This window comes from Macaca nemestrina, chromosome 8 (assembly GCF_043159975.1).
Source record: "Macaca nemestrina isolate mMacNem1 chromosome 8, mMacNem.hap1, whole genome shotgun sequence".
In the NCBI taxonomy this organism is placed as follows: Eukaryota; Metazoa; Chordata; class Mammalia; order Primates; family Cercopithecidae; genus Macaca; species Macaca nemestrina.
Window position 1 is genome coordinate 8,913,284 of NC_092132.1, and position 8,485 is coordinate 8,921,768.

The following is an 8,485-nucleotide window of genomic DNA, read 5'->3' on the forward strand; positions in this document are numbered from 1 at the left end:
AGAGCGGGGAGAGGAGGGGAGGGGAGGAGAGGGAAAGGGAAGGGAAAGGGAAAGGAAAAAGGGAGGAGAAGGGAAGGGGAAGGAAGGGGAAGGAAAAGGGACAGAAAGGGAAGGAAAGGGGAAGGAAGGGAAAGAGGAAGGGAAAGGGATGGGAAGGGAAGGGAAGGGAAGGGGAAGGAAGGGAAAGGGAAAGGAAGGAAAGGAAGAAGAAGGAAGGGTTTTCAGTTGCCATCAGCTTCCAGTATGCTTTGAAGTAGTTGTGTCAGTTCATGCCTACATGCAGTTTTCACAGATGCTGGCCACATTCATCTCCAGAACCAGGCCTATCAATGCCCCTCTTACTCTCTTTTGTTTATTGTTCAGTCTAGACCAAGCTGAATTGATGAGGCCACAAGACTCAGGGAAAGCAAAAAATTCTCCTTGGACTTCAGGGCTAAACCACAAGCACCAGCCCAGGCTTTCTAAGACTCTGCATGCAGGCAGTGAGTTTGTACTCTTTTACGTTAGATCAACTTTTTGATTTCTAGTCTGCTATCACTATCGTCTTGTATGTCCATAACTCCCTTATAAATCCTGAAAGAAGACAGATATATCAGTCAGTTGTTACCATAATAATATTCTATAATAGACAACACAAACTCAGTAGCATAAGACATAAATCATTTATTCTTGTTCATGTATTTGCTGGTCAGTTTACTGTCCAACTGCAGTATTCAGCCCAGATCTACTTGGTCTTCCTAGAGCCAATGGCTCCCTGGGGTGCCTGTTGTTATGGTGATGGCAGAAGTGCAGGAGGAGTAAGTAGAAACACTAGACTTAGTCTTGGAACCTTTGACCAAACTCCCATGCAAGCACAGCGTAAATGAGATCGACTTTAGTAAGAGTAACTGCAAAGTCATATGGCTAGAAGCCAGGACACTAGGAGGGAAAAAGAACTGAGAACAATAAAGCAACGCACCATAGGTGAGATCAGGCATTACTAGTTGCCAATAATTACTCTATTAAATAGCACTAAACCTTGGCCCATAGCCAAAATTAGACACCATATATATCACCGTCATTTTTAAACTAATAGAAAAGTGGGTAGGTTAATAAATCAGAGTAAAACTGTCATTACTTATTAATAATAATTTCATGGAGGATTAAAAACTGAGCCTTACTATTGTAACCCAAATATTTTAAATATATATTTTATATTCATATATAAAAACATGTACTATATAATATATAGTATATATAATACATAAAACATATATTTTATTATTATATATAATTGTATATGTGATATAATGATTAAAATATAATATATATTAATATATAATTAAATACATATGATAAATATTTAATTTTATATATAATATATTGTATTATATATAAGACAGTAAATTATTACATGTAACTATTATATATAGTTATATATAATATATAACAATATTAGATATCATAATAATATATAATTATTATATATAATAAAATGTATCATATGCAACTATTATATATAACTATATGACATATAATAATATATAATTACTACATAGCTATATATCATAATAATATATAACAATATTATATATCATAATAATATATAATTATATAATGAAATGTATTATATACAACTATATATAATATATAACTATATATAATAATTATATATAACTATATATAATATATAACTATATATAATAATTATATATTATTATGATGTATAATATTGTTATATATTACATATAACTAATACATAATAGTTACATATATAACTATTATATATATAATCACCTATAAGAGTTATATATAATAGTTATATATGTAACTATATGTAACTATTATATATAACTATTATATATAACTATTATAGGTGATATGTGATATAATGATTAAAATATAATATATAATATATTAATATATAATTACATATGAGAAATATTTAATATATAATATATTGTATTATATATAAGATGGTAAATGATTATATGTAACTGTTACATGTTATACATTATATATAATATATATTCTCCTTGGACTATATATATAATATATATATTATATATAATGTATAACATATAACAGTTACATATATAGCCATTATATATAATACATTTTATTATATATAATTATTATATATTATAATATATTAAATATAATAAAACATATTATATATAATAATTATGTATTATTTGTAACTACTACATAGAATACATTTTATTATATTTAATATATTATAATATATTATATAATTATATTTATATATTGCATATATTATATATTACACATATACTATATATTATGTATTATATTATAGTATTTAAGTGATTACATAAGACTATTAAATGCTATATTAGTTATATATTATATAATACATCATATTATATATAACTAATATATTATATAAAGTATATTATATAACTATTATATATAATATATAATTATTTATAATATACTTATTATATATTTTTGCTGAGAAAATAAACTAAAAACTAATTTACTAAAGCGCTTTTCTCTTTTTCCCTGAGCAGCTTTTCTTTTAAAGTAAATAATGAACAATATTCTTGGGTAACATGGAACAATATAAATTTTTTCTGGCTGATACACGTTCTTATTGGTAATAAAATAAAGAGAAACTTCCAGTGAATCTGACTAGTCTTAGAAGGTCTCCAAATAATACATCAGTTGGATAATTAGAAACATCCAATACAGATTGTACAATGATGAATGAAAACTTCATAAAGACAAATTAAACCTCTGCTGATTTGTTGGCAAGGAACCTGGAAACTATTAAGAACATTAATGTCTTCAGAAATCCAAGGGTCCACCTCATTCACAGCGCACTTTTCCTTTACCGATCATTGTTTGAACATCCACGGAAGATGAAGATCCTTTCTTAAGAAAAAGACTGGGTGGGTAAGTAGGTTGTATCCAGGATTAATCAGAGAATAGAAAGTGTGATATTGTATCATTAAGAACAGCAATGTGGAAGAAATAACGTTAAGAGCATGGTGGAAGGAACAGGACCTTACCTAGATTTTATTACCTATATTAAATTACGGATATAGGTGATTCTGGGCGGAGAGACGAAGCAAAAATTTACTATATAAACTGCAATTCCATTTTATTAAAATTGAACCTCCTTCTAAATTTTCCACTTAAAACTTGCTTCACTTACTCTCTGCATTCTTAATCATGGTAGAATGCTATCTTCTAAATTAGTCTCCCAAATAAAGGGACATCTGTGTCTGTGTGTATCCTTTTATTCTCACTGATTTATCCTTCTGATTCCCACTTTCAGGTATAGCCTGGGTTCCACTACTAGAATACAACACGGAGGATATTTCCTTGTTGTATTCTTCAAGTGGAGCCCAGGCTATACATGAAAGTGGAAATCAGAAGCCTTTATTGAGTGAAGCAGGGGGAGGTTGGGTTAGGAACTAACAGATATCTAAGTGAACAGAAAAGATGACAAAACATTATATGTCTTCAGGAGTGATAATATTCCACTAAGGGAAAAACAGAGTAATTTTAGCCATTTGATTTAGGCATGTGTACTTGAATTTTCATTTCTATTCATTAGTGCTCCAGACCCGTGTTCTGAGTCAGTGAGAGGGGAAGATGCAGGACTCCCACGTATAACCTGCGTGCAGTCCTCAGTTGGTGAGGGAGTAATTAAGATGGACTTGAAGTTCAACACAACTTGACTATATTTTAGACAGCCTTTAATTAATTAATTAATTTTTTCCTGGCCTTAGGCTCCTGATCTCCTCTTTCTTAAAGCATTTACTTCAGAAAATTTTCAATTATAAATTTGTTATCCACTCCTTTTGGGATGTAAATCTTCCAATCAGTTGGACTATCCAGTAACATCTTTCTTAAGGAGTGGAAGTCATTTCTTCGAAATGTAATTGTGCGAGGAGAGAGCACATCCTGTCTTCTGGTATCTGCAGGAGGGCAGGAGCCTAACTTTGATGAGTGCCAGTTAGCAAACACACATAGCCTAATCACACAGACCGGCCTCCTTCCTCACTTCCTCTGGTACCGTTCCACTGGTTCACACCAAACGGCAATAGACTAATTCTGGAGGGAAATAAAGGAAGTAAACTCGAGTGAGACAGATGATCTTCCCGTTCCAACTTGGAGGACAAATAGATGATCAACCGAATGAATAAGAGAATGTGAATGAGGGACACGCAGGCCGGGCACGGTGGCTCACGCCTGTAATCCCAGCACTTTGGGAGGCCAAGGTGGGCGGGTCACGAGGTCAGGAGATCAAAACCATCCTGGCCAACATGGTGAAATCCCGTCTTTACTAAAAACGCAAGAATTAGCCGGGCATGGTGGCGGGCGCCTGTAGTCCCAGCTACTCGGGAGGCTGAGGCAGGAGAATCGCTTAAACCCAGGAGGCGGAGCTTACAGTGAGCCGAGATCATGCCACTGCACTCCAGCCTGGAGACAGAGGGAGACTCCCTCTCAAAAAAACGATAGAGGGACACACAGATTGATATTGAAGCATGGGCCAACCACATGCCAGCTGAGAAACTGCTTTTATTAACAAGGTACCTCTGTTCTTTTGCTGCAGTAAGGATTCGCTTTGACGGTGGAGAAAATATACCAGATAAAGTTGACGCACCAACAAGGTAAATTGAGCAGTGTGGGTGTTCAAGCAGATTAACCTGAGGCCCATCATCTTTCCAGCAAACTCTCCTCCTCCCCTTGGGTCTGCAGTCATTTAAAGGCGTCTCTCCATCGGTGCAGCTTCTCAAGTGGAACCTCCAGGCATCCTGAGCTTTTCCTCTTTCTTTTCCCCGACCTAGGGCTTCCTCTCATTCCCCAGCATAGCCTCAGGGTGATGCCAAAGCGAAGATAATCAGAACCCTTCTCCTGTGTTTTGCTTTCTGGACTAAAAGACGCATGGATGAAAAGGGAGTCGTTTGAATGTGTAATTCCGGTAGGTGTTCAGTTCGCTTACACATTAATGGTTTAATTCTCGTCCGATAGCAAAAAATCTGCCTCTCCCACTTCCTCCTTGCCTTCTTTATGGCTCTAGAAGGCAGAGTGGGAATTTGAGTTTATGAAGAACTATGGTGCCAAGGCTGTGGATATAGTAGTCCGCATACATCATATTTATTTGTCCATTTATCCTGGGGAGAAAAATCATCTCCTGTTTCAAAAGGAAGAAATTAAAACTCATAGGAATTAAGCAATATGTTAGAGGTCATGGAGATTGTAAGAAGCTGAGTCAGGATTTAAAACCAGGAACTCTAGGCTCCAGTGCCAGTACATTTTCCAAGAACCCATATGTAAGACTTTTTCCAGTGTAATTGTCTTTTCTAATATATGCATTTTTTTTCCCTCTACCTCTTTTTCTTGTCTCCCCAGTGATACCTGGGTTCATTAGGATGCTGCACCTTTAGCTGCAGGTGACTCGTTAGGCATTTGAGTGCCTTGCATTTGTCAGCAATTCAGGTTAACTTGCTCTTTCTAGTAAAATCCTTTCTAGCAAAATTCTTTCCTGTTGCAAAAATTCAATAAAAGCTGAAAGGCGAGGAGCAAGATTAGAAGGCTGAAAAAGGAAACTAGATAACTAAGGAAGAAAAGTCCCAACAAGCCCATATTTCTCTCTCATTGGAGAGTTTGTGAAAGGGCCAGATTGGCAGGAATGAAAAGGAAAGTCCTTTTTTATTAAGCTCACCTGTATAGTATTATCTCTTCAGAGGTGTTTATGAAAACATTCACACACAGTAAAAGATGCCTCCGTAGACCCAGTTTTTATTGAATTTCTTCAGCTCTCCATCAAATTTTAAAATCCCTGTCTATTACTCCATCTCTACATAAATCCTACCCCGTGTCCATTAGATTCTGACTTAGCTGCGATTCTCTGCAGCTCCTGGTAATTTGATATAGAATTGTGTATCACGCTGAAAAGGCACCGCTATCCTGGCCTTTCAAATCACCCGGGGATGCATGGCAATTGTCTTGTTTCATTTCATGGGAGAACAACAAAAACAGAATCTGGAGGAAAAGAAAAAAAAATTACTGGCAATTTTATTACCACAGAGCCTCAATTACTTAAGTGCTAATGACTCATCCTCCTGCTTAAACACCATCTTGATCCTGCTGCTGACAGTACTCAGAGGCTGCCTTGGTCTTCCGTGTGGGTGATCTTCACACCCTCAGGAAAGAGGAGCTGGGCAATCACAGAGCTGGGGTGATGGAGCATTATCGTTGTGAGTGAGGGAGTCAAACACAGTGACTCAAAGGAGGTGCCACTATGGATTTCAGAAGCTGAGAGTTGAAGGCCGCCCTGGATATCACTCCCTAGTATCATGCCCTAAACCAGATTTTATCTTGAAGGGCTTTGATGATACACAATGGGCTGCTAGTCTTCAAAGTTTTACAAATTAAAAAAATGCTAGTGTGTTTATCTCCCAAGCCTATCGTCTTCTTATGCTACTTTGCTCATTCATTCAATAGTTATTCATTTATTTAATCAGTTAATGACCACAACAAAACAATGGAGCATCAACCATGTGCCAGTGGAATGTAGGTGCCGGGACGTGATGGTGAATAAAATGGACAGGGTTCATGCCCTTATGTATTTATATTTCAATGAAAAATGCATGTGGGAAAAAGTATTGACATACATAAATTCAGCATGTGCATGTTATATAGAAGTCATAGGTAAGGCGAATATGGTAAAAACTTTCAAAGGTCTTAAGTTCAAAAACATGATAAATTATTATTTGTGGGGTATAGTAGAAATCTAACCTGAGTGAGGTCACATATTGACATATGGATTTGTTATTTCCACCAAAACTGTCCATCAAAACAAGAAGGTCAGTGTATCGGTGCAGATGTTTATCAGTGTCTGAATACTGAACTGGCACAAATCACAGATACCACCATTGATCCACCAGAAAGAAAAGCTGCTGTTGTGGGTAAGGTCAAGTAAATCATAATAGAAATCAAGTAAGCATTGACCTCCCAAACTGGAACGGCCCCTGGAAGTTATGTTCTCCCTTCTTTTCTGAATATTCTGTTCTATTGGCGTCACTGCCTTGGGTAGTATAGGAGCATGTTTTTCCGTGGTAAATTTTTTCAAGACAATAGTCACTCACACTTCATGATCCCTTTGATCTCTAGAAGTTATTTTAATTAGAATGAGTCTCTCCTCTGGTCCTCATAGCCCTACTTCCACTTCCTGCCAGTTTCTCCCTTTACTGTGGTGTTCCCTGATGCCTACCTACACTTTTGCTATCTCTTCTGGAGCAATCAGCTTGCATCGTGGGCACTGGAATTGACCAAGAACTTTCCCACTGCTCTCCTCCACTTCCTCCACTGCCCCGGACTGTGGCTTTTCCTGCTCCTCTTCATCTTTCTACTCATCAGGGAAGCCTGTTTTTAGAAAGCTGAAGTTTCAAAGGACCCTGAAGTAGAGGTGCACTCTGTCCGTCATTGTTCTCCCCACAAAGAGGATGGGATAATAAACAACTACTAGGAGTCTCTCCCCCAGCACCCAGAAGTGATTTAGTGGAATGTCTCACAATAAAAAGAGATGAGCCAAAATACTGAAGCACCTCAGGAGTGGATTTTCTCAAGTAAGTGGTTGTGGGACTTAGAAAACAAAATTTAGAGAAATACACTTTGCCAAGCAGGATTAGTCTTTACTCAGGCAAGAAGAAGTTGAGCATGAAGGCCATAAGCAACTTGGTCAACACAAAGGAATTTTCCATTGTAAGGCAAGAATACTCATAAAAAATTTCAGAGGGCTGGGCATGGTGTCTCACGCTTGTAATCCCAGCACTTTGGGAGGCTGAGGCGGGTGGATCACCTGAGGTCAGGCATTTGAGACAAGCCTGACCAGCATGGTGAATCCCCATCTCTACTAAACATACAAAAATTAGCCTGGCATAGTTGTGGGTGCCTGCAATTCCAGGTATTCGGGAAGCTGAGGCAGGAGAATCGCTACCCGGGAGGCGGAGTTCGCACTGAGTGGAGATTGCATCATTGCACTCCAGCCTGGTTGACAAGAGCAAAATTTGGTCAAGAAAGAGAGAGAGAGAGAGAGAGAGAGAGAGGCATTAGGGAGGGAAGGAAGGAAGGAAGGAAGGAAGGAAGGAAGGAAGGAAGGAAGGAGGGAAGGAAGGAAGGTAGGTAGGTAGGTGGGTGTGGGGAAAAGAAAGATCAGACTGTTACTGTGTCTGTATAGAAAGAAGTAGACATAAGAGACTCCATTTTGTTCTGTATTTGAGATGCTGTTAATCTGTGACCCTATCCCCAACCTTGTCCTTGCAAGAGACATACGCTGTGGTGACTCAAGGTTTAATGGATTTGGGGCTGTGCAGGATGTGCCTTTGTTAAACAAGTGCCTGAAGGCAGCTTGCTGGTTAAAAGTCATCACCAGTCTCTTAATCTCAAGTACCCAGGGACAAGTACACTGCCAAAGGTCACAGGGACCTCTGCCTAGGAAAGCTAGGTATTGTCCAAGGTTTCTCCC

The 8,485-nt window shown here is 37.4% G+C and overlaps 1 long non-coding RNA gene across 1 annotated transcript; it reads left to right on the forward strand.

Moving 5' to 3' along the window:
* The first annotated feature begins 4,589 nt into the window (after window positions 1–4,589).
* On the forward strand, window positions 4,590–5,632 carry LOC105488260 (uncharacterized). Its single transcript, XR_011606704.1, has 3 exons — window positions 4,590–4,625; window positions 4,803–4,936; window positions 5,368–5,632. It is a non-coding gene; the product is annotated as an uncharacterized lncRNA (long non-coding RNA).
* Window positions 5,633–8,485: the final 2,853 nt, after the last annotated feature.